This window comes from Dama dama, chromosome 3 (genome assembly GCF_033118175.1).
Source record: "Dama dama isolate Ldn47 chromosome 3, ASM3311817v1, whole genome shotgun sequence".
Lineage (NCBI taxonomy): Eukaryota > Metazoa > Chordata > Mammalia > Artiodactyla > Cervidae > Dama > Dama dama.
In genome coordinates, this window is record NC_083683.1 from 23,823,767 (window position 1) to 23,845,831 (window position 22,065).

The 22,065-nt window shown below is 40.8% G+C and overlaps 1 protein-coding gene and 1 long non-coding RNA gene across 2 annotated transcripts in view; both read right to left on the reverse strand.

Annotated features, from left to right (window-relative positions):
* Window positions 1-10,766, reverse strand: part of OSBPL8 (oxysterol binding protein like 8) — a 163,538-nt gene extending 152,772 nt beyond the window's left edge. The window contains exon 1 of the mRNA XM_061124868.1: window positions 10,462-10,766. The gene's annotated coding sequence lies outside the window, so the exon portion shown is untranslated. The remainder of the gene's footprint in view (window positions 1-10,461) is intronic.
* A 3,702-nt stretch (window positions 10,767-14,468) lies between these two features.
* Window positions 14,469-22,065, reverse strand: part of LOC133043736 (uncharacterized) — an 89,645-nt gene continuing 82,048 nt past the window's right edge. Inside the window, exon 6 of the long non-coding RNA XR_009689762.1 lies at window positions 14,469-18,693. This is a non-coding gene — a long non-coding RNA (uncharacterized LOC133043736). The remainder of the gene's footprint in view (window positions 18,694-22,065) is intronic.

Genomic DNA, 22,065 nt, shown 5'->3' on the forward strand with positions numbered 1-22,065 from the left:
GTGTAAGTGTAGATTCAATAGAAACTATTTTATAAAAACAACACAGCTTCCTCTGTTGCATATTCATAAACAAACCTCCCCCATGAACTCCACCCATCTCCAAGGGGAGAAAAATCCCTTTAATTAAAGGTAAGTTTGTTTCCATTTAAAATAATTTCTTCCAGGTTAACTCCAGTTGTTGAGGGAGCAGTTCTCCACTGGGGGTGATCTGCCCCCAGGGGACACCTGGCACTATCTTAGAGACACTCTGGTGGTACACTAACGGAGATTCTACTGGCGTCTAACAGGTAGACGATAGAATGCTGTTCCACAGTCTATAATGTACAGGACAGCATCATCCAGCCAAATATGTCCACAAAGCCAAGCTGGAGAAACCCTGTTTCACGGGAACTCTTCAGACTTCTATAGAAAAACGCTTATAGTTTCTGTGTTCCTTATTCTGATGATAGTATCTGGATGTAGAGAGAAGCTTCTGTGGGCACAGCGAGTGTCATGACTGGTCTGAATGTGGACCCATGGACTGCCCTCCGGGTCCTCATCAGCCTTTGAGGTTTGATAGGGTCACAGTGGCACCCACTGATGAGGATGCTCCAACAGCATCCCGTGGGCCTGCTGACTGGGCCCCACCTCAGCTCCTGCTGGTATGGACATTCGTAGGGCCTCAGCTACCTCCTCCACGCAGCCCGTGCTTAGCGTTAAGGCCACACTAGCTGCCTACAACAACCCTCAAACTGCCTCACTGCGATGACACAGTGCATCCTGAGTGCCGCTGTCTGGTGCACACCTTTCTTCCACCGGGTGATCCAGGGGCTTGAGACCTTCCCAGCCTCAGGTTCTACCCTGGGCATCTGGCCCTTGGACTGGAGAAGAGAAGGCAGAGAAAGACAGCTGCTCTTCTCCCACCTCCACTCAGAAGTGCCCACACAAAACGTCCATGCATGTTCCCCTGGTGAAAACCCGTCATCCGGTCCCACTGCGATGCAGAGGAGAGGATGACGAGAAGCGTGTTCCTGGGGGGCAGCCACTCCCAGTGTTCACTGAACTAAAGCTAGAGCACAAACTCCGGGGAGCGCTGAGCTGACCCGGCCACAGCCGCCCTCGCCACAGCCTCTAGGATCTAGCTGGTTCTTCCGCTCACAACAGTCCCTGCAGGACAGGCGGGCTGGCTCTCACTCTGTAACCTTTATTTCCTACACTTGGATTCTGTGAGAACTCCAGGTCTCTTTCACACCACGTAAGAAAAACAGGAAACTCACAGGGCGCCTCTCCAGGTCTTGCTTTGCCTGAAGACACCACCGTCTTCTCCTGCAGCATTCTCGTGTCACAGAGGGTCAGGACAAGGCAACAAGCTAGGTGCATGGCTGTGGAGGTTCTGCATGAAGCGGGCTGACTCCAGAGCCTGTGCTAGTCTGCCCCTCTAGATTTCTAAAATATTAGGTAGTAAGAAAGTCCTTTCATGATCATTAATGCGTATTTATAAAGCATTCACACCTTGCAAAACAGCCTAGGGAACTATTACAAACCCCCCACTATGATGCACAGCACTGTTTTTCTCTGCTTCTGGACTGTTGATCTTAAATGTTATTATAGTCAAAACAACAGGCAAAATTATACAGCAAGCAAAACTCATCCTCAGAAGCACCTCACCCTACTCTCCACTTAACAGTGTACCTGTGTCTTCACATCCAAGAAATCCCACCTCCTTATTCTTTTTTTAAAAAATAAATACTTATTTATTTGGCTACTTCAGGTCTCAGTTGCGGCATGTGGGAATCTTCAGCTGCAGCATGAGAACTCCCAGCTGGGGTACGTGGGATCCAGTTCCCCGATCAGGGATTGAACCCGGGCTCCCTGCACTGGGAGCAAGGAGTCCCAGCCATTGGACCACCAAGAAAGTCCCCTCACCTCATTACTCATTCAAAATAATCACATATTTTGTACCACGAATGAATAACATACAAAAGTGTTACTTCGACTGGACTACGTCTCCCCAAACCTATTAGGTGGGTGCAAAAGTAATTGCAGTTTTGCAATGTTGAACTCTGCTGTTTGATATTGGAACATGTTCTCAAATAAATGTGGCTATGTTATACATTGTTTTAAAGCAAATTTCTCACTTTATGTTTTCTGGCTGATGATTTATTACTTGCTGTTTATTTTATATCTATTTTAGACTTATAGAAATGATGTTAGACAAAAAGCAAATTCAACCAATTTTTTATTTGAGGTCAAAATGGGTCATAAAGCAGCAGAGACAATTCGCAGCATCAACAACGCATTTGGCCCAGGAACTGCTAACATACAGTGCAGTGGTTGTCCAAGAAGTTTTACAAAAGAGAAGAGAGCCTTGAAGATGAGCAGACTGGCTAGCCATCGGAAGTTGACAACAACCAGTTGAGTCATCATCAAAAATGACCCTCTCACAACGACACTAGAAATTGCCAAGAACGCAACATGGACCATTCTACCGTCATTTGGCATCTGAAGCAAACTGGAAAGGTGAAAGAGCTCGATAAGTGGGTGCCTCGTGAGCTGACCAAAAATTTAAAAAAATCACCATTTTGAAGTGTCATCTTCTCTTATTCTATGCAACACCACCACACCATTTCTCGCCTGGATTGTGACATGCGACGACAAGTGGACTGCGTAAAATCGGCACTAATCAGCTCAGTGGTTGGATTGAGAAGCAGCTCCAGAGCACTTCCGAAAGTCAAACCTGCATCAAAAAAAGGTCATGGTTCACTGTTGGCTGGTCTGCTGCCTGTCTGATATGCCTTTCTGAATCCCAGAGAAACTACCACATCTGAGAAGCATGCTCAGCAAATCAATGAGATGAATCGAAAATTGCAATGCCTGCAGTCTGCAATGGTCAACAGAATGGGCTCAACTCTTCTCCAAGACAAATCCAGATTGCACGTTGCACAACCAATGGTTCAAAACTTGAATGAATTAGGCTACCAAATTTTGCCTCATCTTCCATATTTCCCTGACTTCTCGCCAAATGACCACTCTTTGCAGGCAAAATGCTCCCACAACCAGCAGGAGGCAGCAAAAGCTTTCAAAGTGTTCACTGAATCCCAAAGCATGGATTTTTATGCTACAGGAATAAGAAAACTTATTTCTCATTGGCAAAAATGTGCTGACTGTCATGGTTCCTATTTTGATTAAAAAAGATGTGTTTGAGCCTAATAATAATAATTTAAAATTCATGGTCAGAAATCACAGTGACTTTTGTATCAATCAAATACCATACCCTCACCCCATCAAAATGCACTTACACATATTTCATAATTTTCACTGGAGTATGAGCCTTCTTTGTAAAAAGCTTTGTAATCTGATAAACTCAGTTCAGTTCAGTCGCTCAGTCATTTCTGACTCTTTGTGACCCCATGGACTGCAGCACATCAGGCCTCCCTGTCCATCACCAACTTCCAGAGCTTACTCAAACTCATGTCCATTGAGTCGGTGATGCCATCCAACCATCTCATCCTTTGTCATCCCCTTCTCCTCCCGCCTTCAATCTTTCCCAGCATCAGAGTCTTTTCCAAGTCAGTTCTTCACATCAGGTGGCCAAAGTATTGGAGTTTCAGCTTCATCATCAGTCCTCCCAATGAATACTCAGGACTGATCTCCTTTAGGATGGACTGGTTGGATCTCCTTGCAGTCTAAGGGACTCTCAAGAGTCTTCTCCAACACCACAGTTCAAAAGTATCAATTCTTCGGCACTCAGCTTTCTTTATGGTCCAACTCTCACATCCATACATGACTACTGGAAAAACCATAGCTTTGATAAGATAACCTTTGTCAGCAAAGTAATGTCTCTGCTTTTTAATATGTTGTCTAGGTTGGTCATAGCTTTTCTTCCAAGGAGCAAGTGTCTTTTAATTTCATGGCTACAGTCACCATCTGCAGTGATTTTGGAGCCCCAAAAACAAAGTTTGTCTGTTTCCACTGTTTCCTCACCTATTTGCCATGAAGTGATGGGACCATGGATGCCATGATCTTAGTTTTCTGAATGTTGAGCTTTAAGCCAGCTTTTCACTCTCCTCTTTCACTTTCATCAAGAGGCTCTTCAGTCCCTCTTCACTTTCTGCCTTAAGGGTGGTGTCATCTGCATATCTGAAGTTATTGATAATTTTCCTACCAATCTTGATTCCAGCTTGTGCTTCATCCAGCCCAGCGTTTCTCATGCTGTACTCTGCATATAAGTTAAATAAGCCGGTGACAATATACAGCCTTAAGGTACTCCTTTTCCTATTTGGAACCAGTCTGTTGTTCCGTGTCCATTTCTACCTGTTGCTTCCTGACCTGCATACAGATTTCTCAAGAGGCAGGTCAGGTGGTCTGGTATTCCCATCTCTTGAAGAATTTTCCACAGTTTGTTGTGATCCACACAGTCAAAGGCTTTAGCATAGTCAATAAAGCAGAAATAGATATTTTTCTGGAAGTCTCTTTGCTTTTTCGATGATCCAACAGATGTTGGCAATTTGATCTCTGGTTCCTCTGCCTTTTCTAAATCCAGCTTCAACATCTGGAAGTTCCCAGTTCACATAATATTGAAGCCTGGGTGGAGAATTTTGAGCATTATTTTGCTAGCATGTGAGATGAGTGCAATTGCGCAGTAGTTTGAGCATTCTTTGGCATTGCCTTTCTTTGGGGTTGGAATGAAAACTGACCTTTTCCAGTCCTGTGGCCACTGCTGAATTTTCCAAATTTACTGGCATATTGAGTGCAGCACTTTATCGGCATCATCGTTTAGGTTTTGAAATATCTCAGCTAGAATTCCATCACCTCCACTAGCTTTGCTCATAGTGATGCTTCCTAAGGCCCACTTGACTTCGGACTCCAGGATGTCTGGCTCTGGTGAGTGATCACACCATCGTGGTCATCTGGGTGGTGAAGATCTTTTTTGCTTAGTTCTTCTGTGTATTCTTGCCACCTTTTCTTAGTATCTTCTGCTCTGTCAGATCCATACCGTTTCTGTCCTTTATTGAGCCCATCCTTGCATGAAACGTTCCCTTGGTTCTTCAAGTTTCTTGAAGAGATCTCTAGTCTTTCCCACTCTATTGTTTCTCCTGCTAATAGTGGCATTTGGCAGCCAAAAAAATTATTTTAACAGTGGACATTTCAAAAGGATAATTTTAATTATGCAGATTTGTATGATTAAATATCACTCATAAAAACCATAAATACCATTCATAATAACCCACTCATACCAATTCTGTGCATTAGTTTTACTCTTTAAAGAAAAAGTATGAATTTTTAAAATTGCAACAAATCACCTTAAAATACAATTCCAGTTCAGTCTACAATTTCCGAGTAAGAAAATTGCAACTGAACAAACAATAATGAATTATTTGCTTTACTCCACATAAAATAAAGGATGTCATTCAAATACACATTAAATAAAGCAAATGAAGGTAATCTTATTACAAACTGTATTTTCATCAAATCACGAAGTCAAAATAGACTGAGAAAGATCATAAAGGTCAAGACCTGACACAAGGGGCAACTTCCAGTAAACTACACAAGGCAGTATAATGCGATGGCTAAAAGGTCAGGTTCTGATGTGAAAAGTCAGGTTAAACCTTGAATTCAAATTCTTTTGGCAAGTTCCACCACCTGCTACTTACCCTCCCTGTGACTCAGGGTTAGTCCAAATCCTGGCTCCCCAGCCTACTACTTAATCTCTCAGTGGCAGAGGTTTAAAAAGGGACAAGAAAATAGCCTGATTTGGAGAGAAGGGGCTCACAGTCAAGTACGTATGGCAAGCACCTGATACACAGTTAGTACTCAACACGTATCAGTTACTATCATTATTATGACCAATCACTCCTACTAAGACACCTTCAGGAACTCTCAGTCTCCCTCTGAATCTATCGTGTTTTTAACAACCCTGAATTTAAGAGCTTCCTTTTTATTTGAAAAGTCTTCAAGTTCAAAAACTGTTTCCTCCTTTTTTTTTCCCCCAGTCCTTTGTGAATATGGAAGATGGTAGGTAACTGGCTTATTGTTTGAAGATTCAAGACTCTTTTTGGCCCTTTCATAATACAATTCCCTTTCAAATATTATACAAAGGACAGCCTGCCTTATGATTTTAAACACTGCAAAGAGTTCACAAAGTATAATGAAAGTTTGAGATTCATGAAAGAATACACAGCTATTAGAGCAAAAAGTTTAGATAAGAAATGATGCAGAAGTCTATAAGACCGCTCACAAAATACTAAACTAAAACACAGCAGAGAGAGACTCTTCATGGTTTACAGTCACTCAGATCACTAAAAACATACAGATGACATTTTCAGTAATTTTTTTTCCTGTAATAGCAGGAAAATGTACTTTTTTGTTTGTTTTTCACAACAGTGAATAGACAGATTGCCTGACAGGCAAGCACAATTTCTTCAAAAACAAATTCTGTAAAGAAAGTCTAAAGCCTCAGATTTTTCAGTAACACATATCCCTTAAAGTTTTACAAATTTGAGGTATCTAACATTCCCTGTGGTTTGTAACATTAAGAAGTAACTCAATTAAGTCTCATTTCTATCAGAAAACATTATGCTTGACTGGAAGAAAATTAAGTATCTAGAATTTAGATACTGGTAAATTTAAAGGTAACACAATGGGACAGTGCAAATATAAGTAGATATCAGAGTCTGTGATAAATACATCAACATATTTTTTAAAGCTCTAATGACAAAGAAATGTTTTAAGTAATTTAACATTTGATTTCTCCTATGTGTTAGTACTGAAATAGGCACTTTTGGGCGGAGCGGGGGGCAGTTTCAGGGAGAATGGATACGTGTATATGCATAGCTCAGTCCCTTTGATGTTCACCTGAAACTACCACAACATTGTTCGTCAGATAAATCCCAATACAAAATAAAAAGTTTCAAGTTTGGGGGGAAAGAAATACCAAAATAGGCACTTTGACATACATTTTGTAATCCCATTTCCCCAAAAAACCATGTGAATAAGGATTATTATTCTCCTTTTACAAATGAGAAAGCTAAGGCCCAGTGGTTTACCTAGCTTTCTTACACAAAGTGAAAGTCGCTCAGTAGTGTCTGATTCTTTGCAACCCCATGGACCACACAGTACATGGAATTCTCCAAACCAGAATACTGGAGAGGGTAGCCTTTCCCTTCTCCAAGGGATCTTCCCAAACCAGGGATCCAGCCCAGGTCTCCTGCACTGTGGGCAGATTCTTGTCCAGCTGAGCCACAAGGGAAGCCCAAGAATACTGGAGTGGGTAGCCTATCCCTTCTCCAGCAGATCTTCCAGACCCAGGAATTGAACCCTGGTCTCCTCCATTGCAGGCAGATTCTTTATCAACTGAGCTATCAAGGAAGCCTAATTTCTTGTATAAAATGCAGTCAGAAATCCCATCAAGTTTTCCAATCTCCAGATCAATGATCCTGCTTTCACTCTACCATTGCCACTTCCAAAACTCAGGACCTCTAAATTTCAGCACTTTCTATCAAGGAGAGGTAACAGTTAGAGGGAAGAAGAAAAATTCTTCATGTTACCAAAAAAGACTCACTGTGTTTAATCTGGCATGACCACCCAGTCCAATTTAAATGCTTTGGTTCAAGCTGTCTACCCCTTAGAACACCTGCTTATCATCAGATACACAGCTTTCAGTCAAGACTTAAATGAAAAATCACCTCTTCCAAGAAAGTTTCCCAGATGAAATGAGTCGCCTCCCTTCTTCGACACCTCCATCATTTTTGTCACCTCCTGGATAATATAATCTGGATTATATTATCACATACTCCTCTTTGTTTTCCAGTCAAATATCTGGAACCACATTTTTTCATTCAGTAACTCTTAAGCATTTGGGACTTCAATGGTTCTTGCTATCACAGAGAGTTTACATTGTTTCCAGCTTTAACAACAAAAATTAACAATGGGTAGAAGAGTATGCTGTTTCAGGACAAGAACTCCTTCCTACAAGGTCTTGGGAGAAAGCTCTCTCCTTGCAAACTTGCTAACAGTCTTCAGGGAGGAAAAATCCTTCTATCAAGTGTTCCAGATCAGACCTTCAATTTCATGCCTTTGAGAGGATATATGAGAGGGTGAGGACCAAGCTGGAAGGAAGGATAGATCTAAAGTCTTTCAGAGGTTTCCAAAAGAAAACACTGATATGAAATCTTCACGCATTAGTCCAGATAGCTCTTTCTGTGTTCAAAACACAAGGAAACTACTTCAATCTCCCTGCCCACAGCCACCTTCATTAGTGAAGTAATCAGAGACTTAATTCAAGTTGCATTTATGTATTATTTGTAGGTCATATTCATAAGATAGGACCTTTTTAATTCCTCAGTGCTCCAAGATCATTGCGATAAAAGTTTTCAGCTTTGGATATTATGATGTAAATATTAAAATATAATACTTCAAGTATTATTAAAAAGATAGAGAATTATTATTAATAATTATTATATATTTATAATTTATATAGTATATATATTATATATTTATAATATTTAGAATTATAAATATTAATTATTATTTAAAAGATAAAGAATTTCCAAAATAATATTAGAAAACTCTAAGTATCACTTCTTTATTTTGTCATTTCCTGCTTCAATTCAAATGATCTGCTCTTGAAGGATTATTTATAAACCAAGTTTAAATGTACCAAGGACACTCATTAGAGAAATTATGCAATTAATTCCTTAAAAAGAGAGATGTTTTTATAATGCAAGCTTTGTAAATTCATAACTTTACCACTTTTTTCTTAAATCAAAACTAAAGCATAATTCCATTACACAGAGTTGTATTATTTGTTTCTTAGCTATCTTTTATGGCTTTTTCAACTCAAAAGAAACCTAAAATCTAGATATTACCAAATTTACAGGTACCATAAATGCTTTGTAAGAAACATTTGATTGCCTCTAAAAGGTCATAATAGTCTAACTGGAAAAAAAGAAAAAAAACCTGTGAAAAACCTTTTCACAGATCACAACTACAACAAATATTATGATTCAATGAAAGAGAAATAAACCATGACCATGTTTAATTAAACAGGCCCTTCTAAGCACCTTGTGTACAATGTATTGTAGCTCAAACGGTTCACATGGAGTTTGAACACAACTTAAGCTCCATAATTAAAGACCTAAAAAGTAGTTCTTATGTTTCATCTATTCCCTTTTCCATTACTTTGAACAGACATGTTGGTCATTCCACACACAGTCACTAATAAAAAAAGAAAAAAAAGGGGGGGGGGGTAAAATATTTTCAATTAGCTGTAATAGAGGACACTCTTCCTTCTCTAACCTGTTTCATAAAGCCAGCATGATCTTAAAATTTTCACTGCAAAACAGGTTCGAACAAGCACAGAAATTCACCCTAGTCTCTCCGCTTGATCAAGTTTAGATAACATTGCTTGAGACAGAAGGAAACCTAACAAAGAATTCACAATCCTTGGAATCTTAAGGAAGGCAAAAAAAAAAAAAGAAAAAAAATTTAAATAATTATTTTTGAAAAGACCAACAGTGGCTCTAATTTGAAGCTAAGTTTCAGAGAAAGTTAATTAAAAACGAATAACCCTATCATATACAGTGCAATGTAATACCACTTAGAAGTCATTTACATCTTCCAGCATCAGAAAGACAAACACTTCATCAAATTGTTTAAAGTAAATATGCATATTACATCAGTCGGGTAAATTTCTCCATCTATTTAAGTAGGAGCCCAAGTTACCTATTGTTTCAGGCAGCATTTAGAGAAAATTAAATTAGGTATGTTCCCCAATCGCAGATGTCTCTCATAAAGAGTGTCGAGTGACTTTTGTGAATGGAAAATCTGCATATACTGTTGCTTCGGCTGGGCCGGTCTTGAATTGATGGCTCAAAGAACCAAAGGCAGGCTCTTTGTAAAGCTTCTTGGAACCCGATTCCATTCTCCAGAAAGGGCTCAGACACAAAGACTAAATGTGCAAGTGCAGCAGAGGCTTCGCCTTCCTCCTACGCTACCAGAAGGCCACAGGAACTGAGGTTTAGAGGAACAACGCCGTGGCACTCGGCTCTCCCGGGGCGGGCGCGGTCTGCGGTGCGCGCCACAGCCCTCCTCCGGGGCTGTCACAGGAAAACGGGAGCCTCGCCCGAACTGCCTCAAGTGACAAAGCGCCACTCTCCCCGGCGCCAGGGCTTCCGGAGAGACCCCGCCGTCCGCCCATGCAAACTTCGGGCGGGGGCCGACACTCGGGGCCGTCCAAAAGACGGTACCGGCGCCCTGCCCCTGCTGCGGCTTTGTGAGGTCGCAGACTAAACTCACCGTGGGCCCCAAAGCACTCCATCCTCGCCAGCCTTTGGAATGTCCCACTCCAAGAGGGGACACGGGGATCAAAGGAAACCTCCCCGGCGCGGGGTGCCCGCAGTCCCCGCCGGCCCGAGCGCAGAACGTGGGAGGCAGGGGTGCCGCCGCCCGGAGCCCGAGGACAGAGACCCGCGCTACACTCACCGGTGCGGGGCCCCCGGAGAGGCGGGCCGCGGGCGGTCGGTTCCTGTGGGGCCCCGCGCGCGTCCAGTCGGACCCCAACTTCTCTCGGCCGCAGTCGCTGGCGGCAGCTGGGGCGCGAGCCCAGTCCAAGGGCGCTGCCTCGCGGCCGAGAAGGCAGTGGCCGCTCGGCCCGCAAAGAGGGCGGGAACTCCGGCCCTACGGTCTGCCGGCCCGGGCGGGCCCCCCCGCCGCCTCTGTCTGCGGGCTACCGGCAGCGGCTACCGCGCCCGCGACAGCAATCGCTGCAGCCACTGGGGCTGCCGCTACCACCGCCGCCCGCCCGGGAACGCGTCGCGCACTGATGCAGTCATCGGCCGTGCCGCCGCCGCTCTGGGCCCCCGGGGCCGCCGAGCTCCTTCACACTCGAGGACCCGCCCCGGCCCCGCCCCCTGCTGGCGGCCTCGGGTCACGCCCCCTTCCCGTCACGTGACGACGCGCGGAGGCGGGGACCGAGACGCCTCTCCAGCGGGGCCGGCGTCCGCCGCGCGGCAGTAACTGTCAACACCTGGTTCGGGCGGAGTCTTATCGCGGCCGAAAACTCCTCTGCACACCCTGGGGCGGTCCTGGGAGGCGAACCCACCCGCCCGCTCCGCGCCTGTTGAGGCGAGGCCTTTGGGACCGGTCGTGCAGGGCCCTGCCTAAACTAAGGAGACTGTCCCGTAGAGCTCCCGGGTAGGACTCAGGGTCCCCCCACCTCCCCAGCCTGGGGCTTACCTAAAGTTTTAGCCAAGCAAAGGAAAACAGAAAGCATCGTGGTATCTGCCTTGGAAAGCAGTAACTGCTTCTTCCTATTTCTAGTAGCACGTCAGTTATGGCATTTAATGTACTGTTTTCTTCATTAGAGATTTTTATTTTTCAGGAGAGGATGGTGCATTTCTTTCATGCTGAGATGAAAATAGCTTAGCAAAGTTATTTTGGTTCCTACTCCTGTTCGGGATCCTTCGTGCCAGTTTTACAGTCATTAAGTTTTACAATGTGTTAGGTTGGTGACTATTTAAACAGATACACAGGAATTTCACGATTCATTCCATTTTTAAAATAAAGCCTAATTCTTGATTTTTTTTTCAGGTACATTAACTTTTGGACACAATCTTTTGCCTTCCCTTTTAACCAGAATCCAAGGAACTCGCCCTTCAACCCCGTAATGAGAGGAAGAGTAAAGTGTCAGTGACCAAAAGACAGTGACAATACAAAAATAAGGGTGGTAGAAAAGCAGAAAGATCATAATCAAATCCTGTTAACAATGAAGGCACATGAAAAAGCTTTCTCTAATAAGTAAACTCAGTTTGTAACTCATTTTTCCTTCTAACCCAGAACTAAGTTCTTTTCTTACATGATTCTCATCTCATTACCTTTTCTTAAAAGGTCAAAAAACATTCTGATCAGCTGAATACTTTGAAATGGATGAGCAGAAGAGTTTGGCCTATATAATCCTTATTACTAAAATATTTCATAGAAACTCTAAGAAATCATGGAATTTAAGACTCACCATTATTTCATGTTACCAAAGAAAGAAAAGAAACTTTGCCAATTAAACTGTGCCATGCCATTGATTTTTTAAAGATGCATCTTGAACTCGGAGATGTTAAAACGTGAAAAACAATGAGTCTTAGAATCTATGAGATATTACAATGAAGTGGTGTTCCAATGAGGAAAAGATTCCATAGGTTCTGTTCTGAAGTCTGAGAGATCGTAGTTGTGGTTCAGATACACATGAGGGAAGTTTAGTATTCTGAATGACACGGTTTCAGCAAAGCTAGTAATTTTGGAGTTTGTGAGCAGATTGAAGCCTGTCTTCAATCTTTCTATTTTCTAGAGCAGGGGTGTTTGAACTGATTCAAAAGTCTATTTTACTTTCTAATGACAGGCTAGAATGGAATCTAAAATAAAAGATCAAAGTATATATAACAAGGGCAAGGATTCTGAAACTTTTGTTTCTGTTATGGAGTAGGGTGCCTATGACCTGTGTTAGGATTTAAACTGTGTTTCTTATTCTGAGTTGCAGTCAGATAGATTTCGAAATCTATGGACTTTCCTGGTGGCTCAGCAGTAAGAAATCAGCCTGCCAAGCTGGAGACAGGTGTTCGATCCCTGGGTCCGGAGGAAGATTCCCTGGAGAAGAAAATGGCAACCCACTCCAATGTTCTTGCCTGGGAAACCCAATGGACAGAGGAGCCGGGTGGGCTACAGTCCATGGGGTCACAAAGTGTAGAACACAACTTAAGGACAAAACAACAACAACAAGATTTCAAGAAGAATGTTCCCAGAGCATTGAAGATGCAAAATATACCATCTGGGCTCTTTGGCTTTTCCTTGACTTTGGGAATTGAGACTAAAGATTAGATGTAGGCTATGAATTGCCTTGTCTAGTCCTCTTCTGCCTCAACCCCACTTTCTTACACTGGCTGTTGAAAATAAATTTATTGAAATGGAAAGCACTGTACTGGAATCAATAAAACTTAGGTTAATTAGATGTGTGGCTAGATAAATTCAGTTCAGTGAGTCGCTCAGTCATGGACTCTGCAACCCCATGGACTGCAGCATGCCAGGCTTTCCTGTCCATCACCAACCCTTGAAGTTTACTCAAACTCATGTCCATTGAGTCAGTGATGCCATCCAACCAATTCATCCTCTGCTCCTCCTGCCTTCAATCTTTCCCAGCATCAGGGTCTTTTCCAATGAGTCAATTCTTCCCATCAGGTGGCCAAAGTATTGGAGTTTCAGCTTCAACATCAGTCCTTCCAATGATTATTCAGAACTGATTTCCTTTAGGATTGACTGGTTGGATCTCCTTGCAGTCCAATGGACTCTCAAAAGTCTCCTAAAACACCGCAGTTCAAAAGCATCAAATTCTTCAGTGCTCAGATCTTTATAGTTCAACTCTCACATCCATACATGACTACTGGAAAAACCATAGCTTTGACTAGACAGACGTTTGTCAGCAAAGTAATGTCTCTGCTTTTTAATATACTGTCTAGGTTGGTCAAAACTTGTCTTCCAAGGAGCAAGCATCTTTTAATTTCATGGCTACAGTCACCATCTGCAGTGATTTTAGAGTCCAAAAAAATAAAGTCAGCCACAGTTTCCATTGTTTCCCCATCTATTTGTGATGAAGTGATGGGCCTAGATGCCGTGATCTTAGTTTTCTGAATGTTGAGTTTTAAGTCAACTTTTTCACTCTCCTCTTTCACTTTCACCAAGAGGCTCTTTAGTTCTTCTTTGCTTTCTGCCATAAGGGTGGTGTCATCTGCATATTTGAGGTTATTGGTATTTCTTCCGGCAATCTTGATTCCAGCTTGTCCTTCATCCAGCCCAGCATTTCTCATGATGTACTCTGCAAATAAGTTAAATAAGCAGCATGACAATATACAGCCTTGACGGACTCCCTTCCTCATTTGGAATCAGCCTGTTGTTCCATATCCAGTTCCAACTGTTGCTTCCTGACCTGCATACAGGTTTCTCAGGAGGCAGGTCAGGTAGTCTGGTATTCCCATCTCTTGAAGAATTTTCCACAGTTTGTTGTGATCCACACAGTCAAAGGCTTTGGCAGTCAATAAAGCAGAAATAGATGTTTTTCTGGAACTTCTTGCTGTTTCAATGATCCAACAGATGTTGGCAATTTGATCTCTGATTCCTCGTCCTTTTCTAAATCCAACTTGAACATCTGAAAGCTCACAGTTCACATACTATTGAAGCCTGGCTTGGAGAATAATGAATATTATTTTGCTAGCATGTGAGATGAGTACAATTGTGTGGTAGTTTGAACATTCTTTGGCATTGCCTTTTTTTGGTATTGGAATGAAAACTGACCTTTTTCAGTCATGTGGCCACTACTGAGTTTCCAAACTTGCTGGCATATTGAGTGTAGCACTTTCACAGCATCATCTTTTAGGATTTGAAATATCTCAGCTGGAATTCCATCACCTCCACTAGCTTTGTTCATAGTGATGCTTCCTAAGGCCCACTTGACTTCACATTCCAGGATGTCTGGCTCTAGGTGAGTGGTCACACCATTGTGATTATCTGGGTGGTGAAGATCTTTTTTGTATAGTTCTGTGTATTCTTGCCACCTCTTCTTAATATCTTCTACTTCTGTTAGGTCCATACCGTTTCTGTCCTTTATTGTGCCCATCTTTGCATGAAATTTCCCTTGGTATCTAATTTTCTTGAAGAGATCTCTAGTCTTTCCCATTCTATTGTTTTCCTCTATTTCTTTGCATTGATCACTGAGGAAGACTTTCTTCTCTCTCCTTGCTATTCTTTGAAACTCTGAATTCAAATAAGTATATCTTTCCTTTGCTCCTTTGCCTTTCAAGTCTCTTCTTTTCATGTTTATTTGTAAGGCCTCCTCAGACAACCATTTCTTACACTGGCTGTTGAAAATAAAATCATTTATTGAAATGGAAAGCACTGTAGTGGAATCAAGGAAGCTTAGGTTTATTAGATATGCAACTAGATAAGTTACTCTCTGCATTTCAAGTTCTGATAAAAGGGAGTTGGACTACATGCTCTTTAAGGAATGATATGCAATCTTTTTTTCCAATGGATGATGTTCACATTTGAAACAAATAGTCATGGTGTACCCAGGATTATGCAAATTGTTTTCAAACTAGCTATAACTCCTCTCTCTCTCTCTCTCTCTCACACACACACACACACACACCCACACACCCATCCAGCATGTACATAAGTGAAAATGAAGATGTAATAGGGAAGACAAATGTAAATAATTAATATATCACAGAACCAAATTTGGGTCCCCTCACTGGTGCACAGTGAAGCCATTCCTTGACACCAAGTTGTGGTGAAGGAAAGTACAGGGTTTTTTGCAAGGTGCCCAGTGTAGGGGCAAGCAAAGAGAAGAGGCAGCTCATGCTCAAAAGACCCAAACTCCCTAATGGGAAGGGTTTTTAAAGGCAAGGTGAGGGTCTCAGGGTGCCTGATCAGTTTGTGGACATCCTTCTGATTGGTGGTGAGGAAACAGGGTGGTATTTGAGAGTCAACATTATGATCTTTCTGGTCCAACCGGTCTGGGTTCTATGTACTGGAGGTCAGCAGTTAACTTCTTTCACCTGGTGCGAATTTTAGTATCTGCAAGACAACTCAAGGATATGGCTTGGGATATTATCTATAGCCCTCGAGGAGGAACTAAAGGTCCTTGACTTTGTTTTATGGCTGAACTATTCTATTGTCCTGCTTGACCAGTTTCCTTTGTTTCTGCATTTTCTCAGTGCTCTGATTAAATCTGCTCTTTGGAATTTGGAGAAAGCTAAAACTTTTTTATAAACAAGAGTGGGAGAGAGGATTCCAGGGTCTGTCCCTGGAAAGTCTTCTAAGGGTTCTGTTTGATTTCAAGTATATCTTTCATAATCTTCTGTATTTTAACTATTGCTAATTATAGTTATTTGTCATGAATGACTAATGATTTTAACATACATCACAATCGATGGCAGCAAAATGGCATCTCAATGCATTACAGTTGAAAAATATATGCTTTTTAGGTCCTTTCAAATCTGATATTCTAGGGTTTCAGGAAATAATCATTCAATCTTGCATTTTCAATGTAATCATAACATAAGCAGAAACTGTAATATGTGATATTGTACTGTAACTGAAAAGTATTCGGTAGCTTCCATTTTCTGTGTTAAGAGAGGCCCTGCATTTGCTACTCTTAAAATGATTTTAAGAACAGTATTTTAAACTAAAACTTTTTATTATAACTATCCTATTTAAACTCCAATGAGAATCCATCTCTTTTGCCTAATGTTTAATTAATTATACATTTCTAAGAATGAAAAGTTTTCTTTTTTCAAATCAGTTTAAGCACTGACAGTCATGATAATCTTTCCCATAGAAAACTCTGACGTAGAATGTGAGAGATTTGGCTTGAGGGGTTTAGGTTTTTTCTTTTTTCTTTTTATTTTATTTTGGTTTTTCCTTTGAAAGAAAATGTTAGCCACTCAATACTGTCCAACTCTTTGTGATCCCATGGACTGTAGCCCACCAAGCTCCTCTGTCTGTAGCATTTCCCAGGCAAGAATACTGGAGTGTGTAAGCATTCTCTTCTCCAGGGGATCTTCCTGACCCAGGGATTGAATCCAGGTCTCCTGAATTGCAGGAGATTCTTTACAGTCTGAGCTTTTTTCTATTAGCCTTCCATTTAGACACTTATCTTGCCAAAGACTGCTGATGAGGCTTTTAGGTTAAAATCCTAATTTTTCAAAGAAGATTGAGAGCAATTTCAGACATAGATAAAGTTTTTGACGTTATCTTGAAGTCTATGAAGTGGACTGTAGTATTACTCTTGGTCATGTGACTTGCTTTAGTCAGTTGTTTGTGAGTAGATGGGACACATGCTAACTTCTTTAATTTTTAATGTAATCCATTAGTCTTGAACTGCCTACCATGAGCAAAGCGTGTTCCAAGTAGTGTCTCAGAATGAGAAAATACGTGGAGCAGACCTGAAATTGACCTTTACCCTGGAGCAATGCCCTGGAGCAGACCTGAAATTGACCTTTACCCTGGAGCAATACCCTGACCAATACCCTAGAGCAGCTATAAATGTGAAAGAAGAGTAAAACATAAGTATTTCTTCTTCTAAATTACAGAGATTTTTGAAATTGTTAAATAACATAACCTCTCAGATCACCTAAAGTGGATTTTAACCAACAGATTAGTGGTTCAAAGACTAAATGCACTCTAGAACAATATGTAAACTTCTATTTAATAAAGTGAAATGATAGATATCTATAAAACAGTCAGCCAGATATCTGATAAACATTCAAATAAAATTTATACTAAAAAGAAAGTCTACCTCTAAAATCTACAGATTTGCTTGCAAAATATTTGCATATTGATTTTAAGCATTTCTGCTTACTATTATTTATCTTAAGAAAATATCCTTCCAAGAAAGTTTGGATAATAAACTTTAAGGAAGAACATAGGCTTTGTTTTTGGCTATATTATGGACTAGGTATCTCATTTATTAACTGGCAATAAAGAAATTATTAGGTCAAAGAAATTAAGTGAAGGCAGAAACCTAGAGAGGTGAGCAGATCCTAAAGCATGCTTTTACCCTATGGACATTTGCCAAACCCAGTTCACATGCGATTTTCTTTATCTAATAAGAGACAAAAGCTATGACCTGCCCTATGGGCACACACACACACAGAGAAAGCGTTCCAAGAATTATTCATTCAGTTTAAATATGTACTAGAAATAAACTTCCCCCATAATAGCATATACAGCCATCCCCAAGTCTACACAGAAAATTTACTGTCTTAAACAGAAACAGATTTAAAACAGCTGCAACTACTGAAATTACCAACCACAGACTGCAAAATATACTGTTGTTGTTGTCCAGGAGCTCAGTCGTGTCCGACTCTTCACAACCCCAAGGACTGCAGCACGCCAGGCTTCCTGTCCTTCACCATCTCCCGGAACTTGCCCAAGTTCATATCCTGTGACTTGGTGATGCCATCCAGCCATCTCATCCTCTGTCCTCCCTTTCTCCTCCTGCCTTCAGTCTTTCCCAGCATAAGGGTCTTTTCCAGTGAGTTGGCTCTTTGCATCAGGTGGCCAAAGTATTGGAGTTTCAGCTTCAGTGTCAGTCTTTCCGATGAACATTCAGGACTGATCTCCTTTAGGATGGACTGGTTGGATCTCCTTACAGTCCAAGGGACTCTCAAGAATCTTCTCCCAACACCACAGTTCAAAAGCATCAATTCTTTGGCACTCAGCTTTCTTTATGGTCCAACTCTCACACCCATATATGACTACTGGAAAAAACCATAGCTTTGACAAGATGGACCTTTGTTGAAAAAGTAATGTCTCTGCGTTTCAATACACTGTCTAGGTTAGTCATAGCTTTTCTTCCAAGGAGCAAGCATCTTTTAATTTCATGGCAGCAGTCACCATCTGCAGTGATTTTGGAGCCCAGAAAAATAGTCTCTCCCTGTTTCCTATTTACCATGAAGTAATGGGACCAGATGCTATGATTTGTTTTTTGAATATTGAGTTTTAAGCCAGTTTTTTCAATCTCCTCTCACACCTTCATGAAGAGGCTCTTTAGTTCCTCTTCACTTTCTCCCTTAAGGGTAGTATCAGCTGCATATCTGAGGTTACTGATATTTCTTCTGGCAGTCTTGATTCCAACTTGTGCTTCATCCAGCCTGGCATTTCTCATGATGTACTCTACATATAAAACATGAATAAAAAATAAAAACAAGCTTGAAAATATGTACAGAGAAGAAACTATAAAAAAAGACTGCAGATATTTGGAAAAAATTGACAAGTTTAATTGTCAGTGGGCAAGTTTACTAGTCTATTTGACAGAGCAGAAGTATGATCTAGGGAACTAGGAGACAGAGATGATGAAATTATCCCAAATGCAATAGAAAAATATAAAAGAGATGTTAATTGATATGGAAGACATTATGAGAAAATCTAAACTAATTCGAATTATAGCTCCAAAAGAATAGGAAAGAGAATATTGTGTAGAGGTAATATTTGACAAGATAATGGATGAGAATTTCCAGAACTGATGAAAGACTCCAACCCACAATCCTAAAAAGTCTCTCAAATCCCAAGCAATTTAAAGAATAATAAATGCATATTTAGATACATTATAGTGACACTATAGAACACCAAAAAGAAAAAGAAAAGAAAAGAAAGCCATAAAAGTAGCAGAGGAAAAAAATAGAGATTATTCTCAAAAGTGTCTGATAACTGACTTTTCATCAGTAACAATAGAAACCAAAAGGCAGTGGAATAATATCCTCCATGGGCTAAAAGAAAATGACTGTCAGTCTACAATTCAACAACCAGTGAAAATGTCTTTCAGGAATGCCACAAAAATAAAGGCATTTTCAGGCAAGCAAGAGCAGAGTTTGCTGATAATAGATTCTCACCAACAGAAAGTCTAAAGAAGAAATACCTTTCTTCAGACAAAAATGAAATGATCCCAAATGGGAGGTCTGAGAGTTGAGGCTGAAAGAAAGACATTTGAAAGTGGCACTATTTGCATAAATATAAAAACTATTGACTATGCAAAACAGAACTGTTAAAATTATTTTAATATTTTAAATGAAAAATAATCATCCATATGCCTAACAGCAGGATAAGTCCAATCAAATTCTCACTTTACAGTTACTATTCAACAAACCTCATCAGACCAACTATGTCACCCATTTGTATTATTATCTCCACCTAGAATATGCCTTTAAAAGCAAAATCACTAAACATTTCCATTTTTTTTCTCTTTTTTCATCCATATAGGCAAAATTGTATTAATATTTTATTGGCATTTTCTTTTTAAATAACTGTACTGGTGCCACATTTTAAGTGCATTTCTTCATAATGACATTCTTAGTTCAAATTTGCATAATGTACCAATGAAGATGATTCACTAATAATCAGGCTAAGAAATTAGCATATATTTAGGAGATCATGATTTGGAATAATAAAAAACAGAATTATTACTGTTTTTCACATAACTATGAAGCATCAGTGATTCCCACCACAGAAGTCTAAAAATGAAAGTTCATCATAATGAATTATGTAATTACATATTCAGAGGTTAAGGACAATTAAATCTTGTTGAAAATCTCTGCCTACTCTTTCCACCCACATTGCCTATTCAAAGTTAGGTGCATGCTATGACTTTTAATACATCTCTGGAAATAGTTATAAATTTATGCTCAGGTGTTAGGGTTGACTCCTGAGTTTTAATTCAGCTCAGAGGGCACTCTAAGCTGCAAATAAAATTTTAAAAGAAGAACCCATCTCTTTCTGATGACTACCCCACTACATATTACAAGTTCTAAATATGTTTTTCATTCCAGTTTTCGAGGGTCTATAAAAAGCTGTTTATCATAATTATGTAAAGATGGGAAACATGGGCCACACAATCCCTTAAGGTTCTAAAATTGTGGCAACTGTAATGCAAAGACGGTAAACAAGTTTTACCTCATTTTTTTCACCAAAGCTTTGCTCTCTTTCCCTCAACCACCATGATGTTATTCAAAATATACTTTCTTCTATAATACTTTCTAATAAAACTATAATTTCATTGCAGAATGCTCAAATGACTTTTATTTCTTTGAACCTTTTAACATATAAAAGATTACATATTACTAGTATAGATTATTCCAGTTAACTTTGTTCAGCTTGTATTTACATATCTATAAACTTTCTGAGAGGCCACAAGTAATTCAGTTTTTTTAAACCAGATTGTACTTTAATTCTTCGATTTAATAAGTTATCAGTTTTACCAGGACTGAGACCCATTCTCTTTCAAAAAAAATTTGTCAAGAATCGATGTTACTCCACCTCCTTCCTGAAATGAGTGAGAAGATAGCAAGAGGCCTCGCCTGTAAACTGACAGTGTTTCAGAACTGTCCTTTCTGCTGTTACCCGCTGGAATGAAGGGGCCCGATGCCAACATTATCAGGTAGCAGCCATCTGCCCACCCCTCCCAACAAGGACAGGTCCTGCGTACCTAGATGACTTCTGCCAGGCATTCTAGGTAGGTACTGTCTCTCCTACCCCTCCAGAGCACTGGCACCCAGAGGCGACAAAGTGAAGGAAGAAAGTACCTCCCCGTGCTCCAATAGCATCTGCCCAGTGCATTCCTGCCAGGGTCATCCCTCTGTTCCAGGTCTTGTTGATACTCCTCTCTACTCGTTTGCAGTCAGCTCCTTTGGGAACTTTACTTTTGTCTAGTATGCTTACATGCACAGCTAAATGAGGCTCCCAGTCCATTCCCCCAGTCATTTCCTTTAGCCATAAACCTCGGTAACCCCTTCTTAGAAATGAACTGGAGTTGACACAGCCCCATTTAAGACTTTGTCTTTGAATGCCAACTCCTTTCCAGAGATGGCTGAAGATTGCACCCCTAGTGGTCCTTCGTTGTTGATTACTTCCCGCTACTTTTTGCTATCACCCATGTCTTGGACCTGACATTATTTGCATTCTAACTCTCCCCTCCTTTCTTATATTGTTACAAAAATAGTACCCTATATAAAAACAAGGATCTAACCTAAGAACAGGGAAAATTCTGGGAGATAATGACCTTTATTCACAAAGGAAGGCAAGGAAAAGAAAAGAGGCACTGTCGTGGGTTAAAAGAGATGCATCAGACCAAATGCAATTTATGGACCTCTGATTCAAACAAACCACTTCTATAAAAAGACATTAGTGGGATATTAGGGAAATTTGGGGCTTCCCGGGTGGCTCAGTGGTAAAGAACCCGCCTGCCAAGCAGGAGACCAGGGATCGAGCCCTGGGTCTGGAAGATCCCCTGGAGGAGGAGATGCAACCCACTCCAGTATTCTTGCCTGGAAAATTCCATGGACAGAGGAGCCCGGCGGGCCATAGTCCATGGGGTCACAAAGAGTTGGACACGACTTAGCGACTAAACAAAAACAACAGGGAAATTTTAATACTGACTTCATGTTCACTTCAGTTCAGTTCAGTCGCTCAGTCGTGTCTGACTCTTTGTGACCCCATAACTGCCACACATCAGGCTTCTCTGTCCATCACCAACTCCTGAGCTTGCTCAAACTC